Source organism: Pinus tabuliformis, chromosome 1_2 (assembly GCF_031772625.1).
Source record: "Pinus tabuliformis cultivar Carrire ecotype Pingquan chromosome 1_2, CPIR1, whole genome shotgun sequence".
Taxonomy (NCBI): Eukaryota; Viridiplantae; Streptophyta; class Pinopsida; order Pinales; family Pinaceae; genus Pinus; species Pinus tabuliformis.
Window position 1 is genome coordinate 1,261,905,792 of NC_142298.1, and position 14,896 is coordinate 1,261,920,687.

At 38.2% G+C, this 14,896-nt stretch overlaps 1 long non-coding RNA gene across 1 annotated transcript; it reads right to left on the bottom strand.

The window, feature by feature from the left end:
- Nucleotides 1–3,115: 3,115 nt before the first annotated feature.
- LOC149210812 (uncharacterized) lies at nucleotides 3,116–5,096 on the bottom strand. The gene is made up of 2 exons (XR_016252962.1): nucleotides 4,102–5,096; nucleotides 3,116–3,874 (listed from the first exon to the last, which is right to left on the bottom strand). It is a non-coding gene; the product is annotated as an uncharacterized LOC149210812 (long non-coding RNA).
- Nucleotides 5,097–14,896: the final 9,800 nt, after the last annotated feature.

Sequence of the window (14,896 nt, forward strand, 5' to 3'; positions counted from 1 at the left end):
AAAGAATTCATATTCTTTTGCCCAAAGCAACTAAAAAGTTAAGAAATCTGAATAAAAATTAGGATTTAACACTTTGTCACCTCTAATCAACCATGTTCTTTTGTCTAGGAGTTGCATGTGCATCTTATCCCACAACAATTGACAAAAAACACTTGCAGAACTAAACTCATTATTGAAAATGCATTTGCAATGGAGCTTCCAAAGAGTAGAATATATAAAACAAATACTCTCAAACAACGTCAAATACTAAACAAGGAGTACTAAATCACCAATCTGGAATCTCTCAACAAACATCTTACCAATATAAAAAAAACCTGTAAAATGTAAGTCAACTAAAATTGAAGCTAAGCCCAACAAGATCTTGCAAAGGAACATTCTCATACAATATGCTTCATTGTTTCTATTTCTAAGCAAAACTGGCACAATGCATCAATAAAGCCGCTTTTGGCCAACCAACCTTTGGAGGGGAGACCTTAATAAATCACCAACCAAACAAAGACCCAGATTTTATCAAAGACTCTACTTGACCAAACACCATATAGCCAACGAATCCAAGGACACACTTCATCCATAAAAATGCACCTGGTACCAAACAAAGACTCTACTGGACCAAACACCATGTAGCCAACGAATCCAAGGACACACTTCATCCATAAAAATGCATCTAGTAATGAGAAGTAGTCCTGACTCATGATGTCAATGCAAATTAGGGTAGATCTTTTGAGTATCATATTGAGTCAAATGGTGCACTCAAAACTCTAGCACCAATCTCTCCAAAAGGGATCATCCATAATTACATAAAAATCTTAATAACAAAATAAATATTTCAATATCCACCTTAAATTGTATATAGAGATATTTTTTCTTATTAAAATGTATTTTAAATTCATGTCATATCCATTTTAAGCATTGAAAGAATTATACATCTCCTTATATTGGGTTTTGGAAAGCATTTATCTAGAACAACACTTCTCTCTCTCTCTCTCTCTCTCTCTCTCTATATATATATATATATATATAAAATAATTGAGAGTTTAAAAACTCCTAGACTTAAAACATTCAATAGTATATTACTTAGTGTGAGGGAGATGTGTAATTCTTTTTGTGATCAACATGGAGTTGACACATGGCACGACATGGAGTTGGGACATAGCCCGTGTGTGTATATGTAAACTAGCATAAATTCATCTTAACTCTATATCTATCATGCATGGATAAAAATCAAGTTTGTTGTGATGAAAACTCTTTTTGATTTAAAAAATTCGAAGAAAGATTTGCACTTTGCGAGATTTGATCCTTCTCCCCATTAGGTCTCATGTTCAAATCTCATGGGCAGGGGTTGAAGGTGGCAGTCGCTTGTAGGAGAAATAAACTATCCCAAGGGGCACCCAATTGCAACCGAGGACAATATTCCGATGATAGACAGATCATTATTTCATTCAACATTAAGACTGGCCACAACATAGGCTCGACCTAGTTAATAAAAATAAATAAATAAGGGTATAAATCTGCAATTTAATCTACCTGAATAAATACTCAAACAAATGCAGGCATTAATCTTTCCATCTTTCCACAATTACATTACATTTTTCTTTGTACAAACAAGAAGGATGGACTAATTAGCATTAAAAAGGATGAAAACAATATCAAGTGGCAGATAAATAGAAAGCTTCAGAATTAATATTACAGCTATGAAAGTAAAGCACTTGAGACAAATCACGGAGATTCAAGGTTTGGTTGCAATCATAGATGCAATATACTGAGGATTATTGAAGGTCATATTAGACTTGAAGGCATTTAATCATAAAAAGAGGTAGAGCGAATTATCAATGTTATGCACTTTTAATTGGTATGGCGCTTGTCTTAGTCTTCCTCTACTTCAGAAAATTCTTTAAGAGAAGTCAGGGAGAGCTCCTCATACTGCCTAACTTTACCTATTAGCTATCACGTTTCTTGTTTAGCGTTTGAGGTTTTTTGCTGTCAACTTAAATTCTCTAATTTCATTCTTGTTCGATTTTGCGGGCATGGTAGATGAAACAATTATAACACCATGCTAACCGAGTGCTCTGTACATATTCACGTCAAAGGAAATCTATCTACAGCGAATGGGCAGAATCCATTGCAAGTAATACAACCCAGCCATTGGCTAAGGCCGCAACTTACCATTTGAATCTTTTCACTGAAATTTCTCTTTTATATTCCTTCAAAATAAGATATAAACGAACCCTTAGACACCTAAGCAAATAGAGGGACTGTTGTCATTATTTTTTAGCGAGATTAAGTCCATGGTATCTACTGGATTTTCAGCATCACCATTTTTGTGGTTGCTTCATAACTTTTGCTTGGTGCCCTACCTTCCAATACCGATAGACAATCACACCCTTTCTAGAAGCTTAAAACCTAACTACTTATATCTCAATATAATCATTTTCATAAACCGAACTTTTTAGAAATATAATCATACAAATAAACTAAATGTTGATGGTGAAACTACGGTAACAATTCAATGCCTTTCTTCATACAACAACGAAAACCCAATGACTCCCCTTTGCGGTATTGAATGCCACATTCTTGCAATCAATAAATATGCTAACAGACCATGCAGGCAGCTCATAATTCACATTCTTAGAGGGGACAGTTAAATTACATCTACCATCCATGTTTGACAGAAAATAAGCGCATTATGGCATGTTCTCCTCTGTCAACATGCGCCCGTAACACTATCCACGTTACACTTTTAATCAAGCAAATTCACTCTGTTTTGCAGTGAACAAAATGCTTTATTCCCGTAAAAATATGAAGATGAAAAAGATTAACCAAACGTACATAATTTTAGTGTTATGCATGAGGCCAATTTAGTAAATTTAGTAATTCTAGAAATTCACCAAATGTACAGAAGTTTAGGTCATTTGTCAAATTCTTAAAGGTGATTGAAGGTTACAGTTAAATTAGATCTACAATTCATGTTTGACAGAAAATAAGCGCATTGTAACATTCTCTGTCAACCTGTGCCTGTAACATTATCCAATATACACTTTTCAACCAAGCAAATTCACTCTCTTTTGCGGTGAACAAAATGCATTATCCTCGTAAATATATGAAGATGAAAGAGATTCACCAAAAATGCAGTGAACGAACTGCATTATCCCCATAAAAACATATAAAATGAAAAAGATTCACCAAAAGTATACAATTTTAGTGTTATGCATCTCCCATGAGGCCAATTTACTAATGGTAGAGATTCACCAAATGTACAGAAGTTTAGTGTTATGCATCTCCCATGAGGTCAATTTACTAATACATAGCATCACATCACAAAATATTTTAGTGCTCACAGAAGATTACACATTCTCACCTTTCGCACATATGTTGTACGTTGTACATGTTGTTTTCCATGTGAAATATGGAGCATTTAACCCTAAGAAAAATTAGCATCACAGATGTTAAATGCCTCTTGTGAAGACCATACTAAGAAAATCTCAATGTTTAACAAAAGTATGGCATTGCTGCAAAACTTGATTGCCACTGGGATATTTTTCCCCAAACTATTGCTCCCTTCCTTATCTCCAATAAAGGACTGTGGTTATCTGTAGAACAATTGTTTACAAAAAGTATAAACAGGGTTATGTACATCACAAATCTTATATATTCATTTAACCACTTATAACAAAAATTGAGTTTAACAAATCGGAACTAGAGTTAGCTTTTGTACATCACTTGGAACTGGAAAAAATACTGAATCTCCCACAATTATTGTTTCTCACCAATCTGTTTATCCAAACAACAACGTCAAAATGGATGTAGAAAATTTTTCCGAAGATATACAATCAAATAGCTTGCCCCCTTATTTGATGGCCATGTGACCAGTCAAACCCTGTGAAAATGATAAGTTTTTCATAACTTTTTTGAAAATTATTTTTCCTTTGAACTCTCTTTCCTCACTCTTTCAAATTAAAGAACTCAAAGAACTTTGATTTCCTAATGACTCTAAAAGAAGCTCTTCCCTTTGGAATACTTGTAAAATTCCAAAGTTTATGGAGTTATATGCTTGCAACGAAGTAACATTTTCAAGATATTGTAGCTTGAAATTCGTTAACTTACCCAAATGTGATGCATAACTAGGTTATATGCTTGCAACGAAGTAACATTTTTCAAGATGTTGTCACTTGCAATTAGGTAAACTTCCCCATGTGATGCATGACTACACTCTCTAGCATTTCCAGTTTTGAGGAAAATCATTCATCAAATGTAAATTTTGCATGATCCACAACCATAAGTGTCTCGTCTCCAACCACGTCCCCACCATTCCCTTAATAAGTGCCTCATCTCCGACCACATCTCCATCACGCCCTCTCTAATTCCTGACCTTATTCTGGGTTCCAATCCTGTATCAGATTTTTGAAACCCTTTAAACCCCAAATAGGCGCTTTGACTTCCACACTTGATCTGGGAGTTATGAGTGAATGAGTAAAGTAAGTTTTGTGATTTCATGTGGAATCAAATCCAGATTTGAGATTTTTAAGCTCTCCAATCTTAAATGGCAATGATTTTAGAGACAAAAAATTGGAAAATAACACTCTGAAACTAGGGCCTTTTCAGAATCATTTCTCTGTGCGTGGATAATGTGAAAATCTCAAGCAATCTTGATTATGCCACATAAATTGAGATTGAAAACATTTGAATGCTAACCCTGGATTATTGGTGGTATCACTTGATAGATTTGCGTGGCTGCAAGACTTGAGCATAAATTCGATTTCCATTGTGTCCAACGAAGATCAGAAGGATTGAGAGACGGGAATAATCGTTCAACCACCAATCTGACGCCATATAATTCATTGGAGAGAAAATGTACAGAGGCCTTTCAAGAGACACTCCCACTGAACAAATAAATTTGTCGCGGTCCTCCATCCTCACGAAAAGTAGGGATAAAACAGAAAACCCTCTGCAGATATGGAGTTGTCCCGTTCCTCCATCCTCGAGAAAAGTCGGGATAAAACGTAAAACCCTCCGCAGATGAGGGACCTGAGTTCGTCCTTGAGCGATGTGAAAGATAGCGCGCCGATGGCAATAAAAGCGGCGACCGTATGAGAGGCCGATAAAAGCGGCGCAGAAGCAGATAAAGCGCGCTGATATTGAGTAGATTATTTGTGTCGAGTAGTCCCACCCGTGTGCGGGTTTACTATAACTTTATTTTCATGATTAAGAGAGATTTAGTTAAAACAATTTCATGAAATTGATTTCAGGTTTAAAGTATGTCTAAAGATTTCAACCTAAGAATGATTAATTTCCATCTCTATTAATGTTATAAATCCATTAAAATATTCATTTTCCAAAAACAATGTAACTGAATTTATTTGCTTTTTAAAATATGAATAAAAGATTAACTAATTGAATCTGATTCAATTTGTGTTTTGGGCTTAATATTGTTTTGTTAATATTATATACCATGTTTAACGTGTATTTTAAAATAAAGTATTGATTCGCATGAGAGTGATAAGAAAATCGTAGTTTAAATGTTATGAATTGATTTTTTATTCAAAATTGGTGGTTTTTAATTTTTTAAGAAGAAAAAAAAACAATATATTAATTATATTTCACCAAATATCATATAACTATATTGTTATAGGTTATATGTTCGTACATAGTACAATGTCTTAAAACAAAATTACTTTATTCACGAATCAAGACGTTTGACTCATTAATATAGTAGAATTGTTGAGATTCAACATTACCAAATGAAATCTATGATAAAATACTAAAATAATAAATACACAGGGGATAAGCATGTTTGATCACCGCTAGAGCCAAGTCCATATTAATCAAGTAGCAAATAAATAAACCTTGCAAAAACCATGAAAAGTAAACAAATAAGACCTATAAATACTAAGCAAAGAGGGAGATGGTCTCATCACCAACTTTTTGGCCATTCCTGTGAACCTGGAAGTGAATCCAACCCGCCTGCAAATATAAACCTCTTTTTAACAATCTGTGTTCCACGTGGTTTCTAACGCTAAGTATGGGTGAAAGAGAGATTATTGAATTGTTCGGACAAAACCTTGATGTGATTTAACCAATTGGAAAGAAGAGGAGGTTTAAAACAAGATCTGTAATTGACCCAATCTATGGTAACCTTGGAATCTCTAAAGACATATAGGGATTTGAGAGATATCCAAAGAGCACAATAGAGAAGGCCCCACAAAGCCATAACCTTTGCTTTAGAATTTGTCCTAGAACCATCATACCAACTGAAAACATAAAATGAACCAGGATCCATAGCTAATAAGGTGTCTCATCCACATATTAAGTTATAAGCAACCCCATTGAAAGAACCGATGAGAAATTTTCCCAATAGTCGATATGCATCAAGTTTCTGCTTTTCCTAATAGTCGATTGTTGTTGATATTTCAAGAAGAAAGCAATGATCTTATTGCAAGTCATGTCAATGGAGAATGGCGTATCTTCAAATAGAAGTTTGTTGTTGCCACACCAAATACCCCAGAAAATAAAGAAGGGAAGGGCTTTGTGAACCTTGTAATTGTGAAACCAATCCATGATGCAGTCATTAGCTGAGAAATATGACTAGCCAACAGAAAGATTCATTATTTTAAAACCCGTGTCCAAATAGTGATAGCCCCTGGGCATTTAAAAAATAAATGGATATGGTCCTCATTTTCCTGTAGACATATATAGCACCTGCCCGAACCATGAAATCCTCGTTTACATAGGTTTTCCCACGTGAGGATTTTGTTTTAACCAACAAGCCAACCAAAACATTTCAACTTGAGGAGCATATGCCATGACTAAATCATCTGATACCACTCCATCCTAGAAGACATATTATAGGTAGGAAAGACGTGGGAATATAATTCTTTAGTTGATATGTGTTGGGAGGATCTACCGTTCCAAATAAGAGAGTCAACCTTCTCATTAAAGATGATTCCTGCTTCATAAAGATTTTGGATGTAAATGTCCCAAACCTCTTGTAGTGTCCTATCTAGGGTGCTAGATTAGTCTATATTTATTATCGACCAGGATAAGTAAACTTCGAGGCATGCGTCTACAATCTATAGACATAAAGGATTCCTAACTAAGTGTTCATGATGGTAGGTTACAGAACTTCTTTACGGAAGGTTGAGGTATGCTCCCTATCACCTGGACACTCAGGTCACTCAATTAATCTACCTATTCTTAAAACACTGTGTATTACTTAAACCAAGATTTCAATCCCCTTACGAGGATGCTGTGCATGAAACCTCTGTTCAGTGAACACTCAGCATTCAATGTTTAACATTCATGAAAGGTTGAAACATACTAAAATCATAAGCATACTTAAAATTCAAATACATGAGAAACAGGGTTCATGAAGATGCTTTTAAAAATAACGAAAGATCAGATCCCTTACAGGATACAGTTCAACAATCTCAGCGATGAATCCTTCAAGCCACCATCATAAACTTCACTCATACGAATTGCTAATTAAATCGACGAAAGCATAAACCAAACTCTAATCATTGTGCATACAGAAGTTGCTAATAAAATAAAATAACAGTATACTCGTTTCACGCAGGGCCCATCTGCGTTTCAAAGGTATACTGGACTGCGCTCAAGCAACTATAGAATCAACGCAATAACAAAATCGTGACTGCAACTGAGTTCTGGTATTAAGTTCAAAAGCTCTGTTTTTCAAAACGATACACAGATAACAACTAACCAACAACACATAACTGTGTTTACATATGTCTTTTAAAAAAACTAACACCGTTTACATTTCAGAACGAATGTACATTCATTATGCAGCTGTTGCCGCTTTTGTTATGGAATAGTTTTTAAGTTGTTTCCATTCTGAACCGATTTCAAAAAGGAACAAAACTAAATCGGTTTAGAACCCTATGTTGTTGTTGCTTTTGTCGCCAACATGCTGTGCTTTGACCATCATTGACCACGCATTCAGGAGTGTTGGTTCTGCTGTAGGATAGGTGTTCGTCCATGCTTGTACATTCTATTTTTCATCCCTACCCTTTGCTTTAGCTTAGCTGTCATGCCATATGTCAAACAATAAACCAATTACAGGATGTTGTAACTTCCTGTAGTCTTTTTATCAAAAATCCCTAATTCTTTAACATAAAACTCATAAATCAATTTTAATGCATCTAACAACTATAATACTGTTAACTAATCAATTTCAAGGGGTCTAAGAGATGTATGAAGGAAAAAGGTAGGCAAACGATGTGTTTCAAGAGGAAAAAGGAGGTCATGGAATGGTACCAACATCTCTCCCCGACTTAATGAATTAGCATGACCTCATGCTAACCCCGATGTGCTTCCTCTGAACTCTGTCTCTGCCTGTACCTCTGCTGCCTTCAACAATGTATCCACATTCTTCTTCACCTGGGCATCCTTCTGACCATGGAGCTCATGCTTCAAACTTTTGTACTTCTCCTTGAGGGCCTTCTTTTGGTTGTACCATTTAGTGGCCCACTTACAAATATCTGTCTGTTCAGCTTCAAGTTCATTGATTCGTTCCCTTAACTTTTCATTTTTCTGTTGAGTTTCTTTACTCTGTGCTCTTAGCAATTCATTTTCTTTCTTGATAACTTTTTCCAGCATATTGGCCTCCATTAGTTCTTCCTTTAACTTCTCAATTTGCTTCTCCAGTTTCTTCTGTTTCTTAATGGCAGGTTGTGAATCTTTTTCTTGCCTGTTATTGCTTTCAACCTCCATCTCAGCTCCTGGTCCAGGTTGTGAGTGGGCACTACTTTCAATATCCATCGGTATAGGTGCATTTGATTCAGGCTGGTCTTCTTGTAGCTGGGCCTTTGATGCTCTCCTGGTTCTTCTTGTATAGGTGGTAAAAATTTTATCTTGCTGTTATAGACATTTTTGTGCCTTACAGCGTGAAGCATGAAATGTCAATAATCTAAGGGATACAAAGTCCCTAAACATGTTGTTCCTACCCCTAGAGGAACAAGGTCAGCAAACCACAGCACTGAAAATCAGTTCTCCACCTAAAAACACTCAAAAACAAGCTAATTCTAGATCATGTCAACTGCTCCACTGAGCATCTGCGCTGAATGTCAACTGCTCCACTCTGTACCTGCGCTGAATGTCAACTCTAATGAAGGCTACCTGCGTTGGGCGAGATTGGCCAAGTGGCACAATCATTCTGCAAGGTGTCAAATGCCCAGGAAGCTTCCAAAATGACACTTGGATCAAGGAATTCGCCTTGTGATGAGTAAGAGGATCTAGATCTCCAAGTGGAAGCAAGAAACTCCAAGTGGACTCAGGAACTGAAGAATAACTGAAGTGGGAGAGGACACTAGTCAGCTTCATGCCAGCCTCAAGCTGACTCATCCTTTCTCCAAAACTCCTATATATAGAGCTCTCTCATGAGGTCTAGGGGGGCTGGAATCTTGTGAATATAAGGAAGTGTTGTTGGTTTGAGTATAGAACTATTGGGTGATTTGCTTGAAGGAGGTGAAGAGGAGATTTCTTTCTGCTGGGAGGTGTTGCTGGATTGGGCCTCTTATGGTTGTAACACTCTCAGAACTTTACTTCTTCCATTAATAAAGCATTTGAGGTTCTTCTATATGCATGTGTCTCTGTGGCGTATTGATGCTTGTATATTTGATTTATTCTAATCCTTGAATCAATTATGGATGTATGCTTCTTGTAGTTTCCTTTTCTTGTGTTTTTGTAGGATCTTTGTGTAGCTGGGCCAGTGAAAGAGCAAGGAGCTGGGAGCAAGCAGCGAAGAGGGAAGATTAGATCAATCATTAGCGGAAGATAACGGTTAGTGGATCTCTTTCTCCTCTCTCTTACATCTCATAAAGAAGTAATCTTGAATAGATTTGCATTCGGTTGTTGCTGAGGTACTATCACCCTTAGAGTGGGATAGGGTCATTCCGTATTGGATACTTTTCCCAACAACAAATTGGCGACTCCGCTGGGGATCGTATCTTGTTGGTTGTTTGTGCTTTTGCTATTCATTTCATGAACAAAGGGAGTACCGAATCGAACTGCATTTGGATCTTTCAAATGCAAAGTAGAGGGCAGCTACTCTAGCTCAGTTTCTGGGCAAGTTTATGATTTGAAGAGCTGATCCACAAGGACTCTAATAAGCTCTTAGTGATAGCTTTTCATCCTCCTTTTCATCCCTTAGTGTGTCCTTGACTGATAGCTTCTGATTTGGCCAAAAACTGTGAATTTTTTAGCAATCTGTGACCCGGAAACCAAGAGAAACGAAAGTTTCGTTCTTCAGTGCAGGCTGTGTGAAGGCTGTCTGCATTTCAGTGCAGTTCCCGAAGGGGCTACCTGTGCTGAAGGTCAAACTGCATGTGTATCACCTGCGCTGGACCAGTCTTTCCTTGTGCTACTGGGGTTTCCTGCTGTTTCTTGCCCTGTTTTCACTCTTGTTTTGTTGCCTGTTACCAGTCAATGTGCCTATATGAAACCAACTTTCCTTGCCACTATTCCGCCTCGGTTGTATAAAGAAACTGTGTTTGTTCTTTGTGTATTTCTTCTATCATTTACAGTTTCCCATAACGAAAGTGAACTAGTCTTGTTGTGGCCTCTTAGATCTAGACCTGTGATTAAGTGTCGTTTTGATCTTAAGAGTTAGTTTATTTGTTGTTCATAGCTGATTGAGCATTTATTTTCGTCATATGGTTTGAATTTATATATTTCTAGTGTCGAAACAAGTAAATCTTAAGGTGTCTTTTGATTTTGGACAAGCTTGTTTGCTTTCACTTGAAATTGAATTCAAAGTTATACAACAGCTTTCTTTTTGTGTCGCACAAACATTAAGAAAGAGAAAAGAAATATCTGCATTTTTCATTTTGCATATAAGTTTGCTTGTTGATTTAGGGAAAAAGTGCATTAGCGAGTGCTCTTTGATCTGTGTGAAAAGATTTTTGTCTCTCTTTTCCCTCAGTAGTTAAGATTTTTCATAAGTCGAAAAGATTGAAAAAGCTTGCTTCTCATCTTAGACTGCATTTAGGAATTTGTATCAATACATCTCATGGTGAACCTTGAAAGGCAAACTTTAAAACGATCAACTTAAAATATATTGAATGAACCTAACAACGCTTTGAAACATAACGCAAACACATAGAGGTCTAAGCTAGAGACATTTTCCGGCGTCGTTAAACGTAGTGACTATCGATCTCGACGAAGGTGGGTGATTCCTCCCGAGAGTCGGTGGCACTAATACGGACTTGTGCTCCCACGTAATGTCGCGTATATATTGGGAGACCCCTATAGGCATATATCTTTTATCCTTAGGAAGCCGTGTCAGCCGCCCTACTGATCGCAATGCAGTGAACACAGTATTCACGAAGATCGACCACCCGTACTGTAAAACGTATTCTGTGGTTTTGCGAAAGGTTTGGCACACCCTCTGCCTAGATCTCCAGAGCAATTTCTTTTGGCCTTTTTCAAACTCTATAACTGAAAAAGTCCAACCGAGCATTTGTCACTTTGGGCTCGTTAATACATCGAAGGAGACTAGAGTCATCTTTAGCTTTTTGTCGACTCTTAAAAAGTGAAAAAGCAAGTTGTGTCTAAAAGCGTCTAATAAAATTCATTCAATTCGGAAACAAAATTTTCCCCTTTTAATATTTTAGTTGATCGAGTAATCCGCAATCGTGGAAGAAAGTCAATTGAAACCCCGTCGTTCGCGGAGGCTTACGAGTCAACCGTCTTTGTCTCCGGAATCGAAAACAGTACGGGCAAAGCGAACTCGTTTAACCGGTTCAAAATCTCCTTTGAAAGTTAGAACAAGTGTTCCAACTACATCTGACGTTCCGGTTACTCCAAACATTTCTGGAAACCCTGCCTCTATAGAAGAAGTTCAACATCCACAGAAGGACAGTAATACTGATCCTAGTCTGGGGGCAAATACTTGTATAACTGAACCAGTTCCATCTGTAACCGGTCCAGAGAGTTTTGTTCCTCACACAACTGTCGCTGTCGAAACAACCACTTCTTCGGCACCAGAAATATTTTACGGACCTGACGGTCTTCCTCTTCCACCGGGTTTGATTGCGATAGAGGAAATTGCAGAGGATCCGCAAGCAAGTACTCCAACTCATTTTGGAGTCGGGGTCACTCTATTTCCTTCATCAGAAGTTAATCCACCACAAGTGGAAGTTCCTGTAGAATCGCTAGGCAATCTATTGGATAGACTTAAGATGTCTGAACAACCATCTTCATCTAGGACTCTGTCAAATGACACAACGACAGCAGAAGTCCCTGTCGTCACTCCGACGATGTTTGCCGGCATACCAGCTGTCCCAACTAGCTCTCAACCGCTAGAAGGAGTCCACCAAGGGACTATTTCGACAGTATGGTCCGTTCCAGTTTGTTCATCCGGAATAATACCCGGTAATTCTTATGTTGAAACTCGCCAAATTGATCCATTTGGAGGTCAATCTGGGCCATCAATCCCCTTGAGTTCTGGATTGATACCGTATGGGGGGAAGTATGCCCTTTCATTACCCCCTCCGGGAGGGTACCCATATGTGAGTTCACAACCATGTTCAGGTTATACTGGAATTGCATCAAGTAGTTGGGTACATATGCTACCTCAACAACCAAGAATTGTATATTCTATGCAACAGTGTGTACCTGTGATGAACATCCCAACCACACCGGCTATTGTAACCGTGTCGCAAGTTCAAGCGATACCTGTTACATGTCAACCTCAGATTTCTCAGGTTGTAATGCAATAGTCGCTTGACCATGGGTCACAACCACAATCGCCAACTGGTGGGACGACACAAGTACAAATGGGTACAATTACCCCACACCTTTGTCCAATGGTTAGCATGGCGCAACAGAACATGGCGTCACAACCGTGGCTTGTGCAATACCAACAACCGCAGTTCCAACAAGTGTACCAAGGTTTTGAGCAGCAGATCTTTGCGAACAGTGGACAACCGTATATCCAAAACGGTCAAAACCAACCACTTTACAGTGGTCAAGTCCACCAGCCATATCAGTCATACCAACATCAATTACATTATGCTGGTATGCAAAGACCCACTGCTCAAGCGATTCCATCGTACCCTGGTTACGCTTCACCTAACCTGAATCAACAGTTACCATTCGTGGCAACTTTAGAGTTACCCGATTTACACCGGTTAACGAACGATCCGATTGCTTATGCCCCTTGGTGGCCAGCGATTCCTCATAAACTTCCATCTGACATTCCTAAATTCAATGGAAATCCAGGTGAAGACCCGTCGAATCACGTGATGACTTTTCATCTGTGGTGTTCGTCGAACACCCTTAACGACGATTCGATAAGGCTTCGCCTTTTTCAGAGGACATTGACAGGTCCAGCGACTAAATGGTATATTGAATTGCCAAGAGCCTCTTTCGACAATTTTAGTTCCCTAGCCACGACTTTCTTAACCCACTTTCAATTACCGATAAGGTATGAAACGGGAACAGAAATATTAACCAACTTCAAACAGACAACTGCTACCCATATATCTGATCATATACATGAGTGGTGTCGTCGTCGTAGGATGGTGAAAACGTGTGTTCCCGATCAGTTATTAGCTGAATGGTTTATAAAGTCGTTACTTCTGGCTATTACGGAAGATGTGGCCAAGGGGGGAGTCGTAACAGAGGAGCAAGTCATTGCTCGTGCGCAGTATTTGGACTTAGTTTATACTCAGTCCAGCACGCTCTATGACAAAATACCTGACGCCCCTAGACCGGAATTTTCAATTCCTCCCCCTCCTAAATCAAATAGTGACTCTCATGCCGATGACGGCGTGATTGGCACGGCAAACACGAAATCGACAAGGGGTTCGTCAAAGAAATCCCATAAGAATTCAGACCAAAATGCAAAAGAAGAAATTCTTGCTTCGGAAGTAAATGCCGTATCAGAAGATAAAGGCAAAGAAATCAATCAACCAGGAAGCAAGAAGAAACAAAACAAAGGGAAGAAGAAGAAATAGGGTGAGTCATCCCCTAGAAAAAATTCTTCAAACCCTCCTGGGAAAGGGAAACAAAATTATCCATGTCTAATATGTGATGATAAGGATCATGGCACAAAGAATTGCCCATTCAAAGCTGAGTTAAAGAGGTTCTTTAAAAGTTCCCAAACATCAGCAGTGTTAACTGATCAATTTCCCAACCCAGGTCAAAATCTGGTTGATAGTGGAAATGCTTCCCCGTCGCAAGTCCTTATGTTGTCGGTTTCGAAACAGCAGAATGATGCTTTGATTTCAACAAGAAACAAAGATTATGGGAATCCTCAGCTGTCGAACGAAAAAGGTAAAGATCAACCAAGTAGTTCGACAACAACTTCGACAGAAGTTGTAACGCCCACCATCCCTGAATTAACAATAAAACCACCAAAGGGTGTAGTACACAAGTCGACATTTAATCCTCGCGCCAGAGCAGCGCAACATTATAACATAGTGGAAGATTTGGCCCAATCGCCATCCGCTATGTCGACTCTTGAAGTGCTACAAAATTGTCCAACCCAAAGGCAGGCATTGTTATCGGCAATTGGTGGGGTTGATCCTAAGGATTCCAATCTTGTATCCTTTGATCACAAGGGATATGATCCTCAGTTACCAGCTCAGCTAGCCTTCCTTATTCAAGTGAAAGCACTCAACAAAACTGTTCACAGAACGATAATTGATGAGGGAGCCTCGACATGTATTATGTCAATGAGTTGCTGGAAAACTTTAGGATCTCCAACCTTGTCACGATCATCGACGACATTAAAAGCTTTCGACGGAAGGACTTATACCCCTTACGGTATCCTTAATAACTTGAAAGTTGAATTAGGAGGAAAAACAGTAAAAATTGATGTAGAAGTCATTGATGGAAATCTTGACTATAACATCCTACTAGGTAGACCATGGATTTATGCCAT